Raw genomic sequence first — 1,697 nt, forward strand, 5'->3', positions numbered from 1 at the left:
ATGTGAGACGTAGTCTCGCCATCCTTGCTTCCAAGGAGCACTCTGGCTGTACTTCTTCCAAGACAGATTTATTGGTTCTTTTGTCAGTCCATGGTATATTCAATATTCTTCGCCAACACCATAACTCAAAGGCGTCAATTATTCTTCGGTCTTCCTTATTCATTGTCCAGCTCTCGCATGCATATAAGGCGACTGAAAACACCATGGCTTGGGTCAGCTGCACCTTAGTCTTCAGGTGACATCTTTGCTTTTCAACACTTTAAAGAGGTTTTTGCAGCAGATTTGCCCAATGCAATGTCTCTTTTGATTTCTTGACTGCTGTTTCCATGGGTGTTGAATTGTGGATCCAAGTAAAATGAAATCTTTGACAACTTCAATCTTTTCTCCTTTTATCATGATGTTGCTTATTGGTCCAATTGTAAGGATTTTCATTTTCTTTACGTTGAGGTGTAACCCATACTGAAGGCTGTGGTCTTTGATCTTCATCAGTTAAGTGCTTCAAGTCCTCTTCACTTTCAGCAAGCAAGGTTGTCTCATCTGCGTATCGCAGGTTGTTAATGAGTCTTCCTCCAATACTGATGCCCTGTTCTTCTTCATATAGTCCACCTTCTTGGATTATTTGTTCAGCATACAGATTGAATAGGTATGGTGAAATGATACAAGCCTGACGCACACCTTTCCTGACTTTAAACCACGCAGTATCTCCTTGTTTTGTTTGAACGACTGCCTCTTGATCTATGTACAGGTTCCTCATGAGCACAATTAAGTGTTCTGGAATTCCCATTCTTAGCAATGTTATCCATAACTTGTTATGATCCACACAGTCAAATGCCTTTGCATAGTCAACAAAACACAGGTAAACATCTTTCTGGTATTCTCTGCTTTCAGCCAAGATCCATCTGACATCAGCAATGATATCCCTGGTTTCACATCCTCTTCTGAATCCGTCTTGAATTTCTGGCAGTTCCCTGTCAATATACTGCTGCAGCCAGTTTTGAATGATCTTCAGCAAAAAACTACTTCTGTGTGATATTAATGATATTGTTCGATAATTTCCGCATTCGGCCGGATCACTTTTCTTGGTAATAAGCATAAATATGGATCTCTTCCAGTCCGTTGGCCAGGTAGCTATCTTCCAAATTTCTTAGCATAGATGTGTGAGCACTCCAGTGCTGCATCCGTTTGTTGAAATATCTCAATTGATATTCCGTCAATTCCTGGAGCCTTGTTTTTTGCCAATGCCTTCAGTGCAGCTTGGACTTCTTTTTTCAGTACCATCGGTTGCTGATCATTTGCTACCTCCTGAAATGGTTGAATGTCGACCAATTCTTTTTGGTATAGTGACTCTGTGTATTCCTACCATCTTCTTTTAATGCTTCCTGCGTCGTTTAATATTTTCCCCGTAGAATCCTTCAATATTGCAACTTGAGGCTTGAATTTTTTCTTCAGTTCTTTCAGCCTGAGAAATGCAGAGCCTGTTCTTCCCTTTTGGTTTGCTACCTCCAGGTCTTTGCATATGTCATCATAATACTTTGCTTTGTCTTCTCGAGCTGCCCTTTGAAATCTTCCATTCAGCTCTTTTACTTCATCATTTCTTCCTTTTGCTTTATCTACTCGACATTCAAGAGCAAGTTTCAGAGTCTCTTCTGACATCCATTTTGGTCTTTTCTTTCTTTCCTGTCTTTTTAATGACCTCT

Source organism: Trichechus manatus, unplaced genomic scaffold (assembly GCF_000243295.1).
Source record: "Trichechus manatus latirostris isolate Lorelei unplaced genomic scaffold, TriManLat1.0 scaffold00162, whole genome shotgun sequence".
In the NCBI taxonomy this organism is placed as follows: Eukaryota; Metazoa; Chordata; class Mammalia; order Sirenia; family Trichechidae; genus Trichechus; species Trichechus manatus.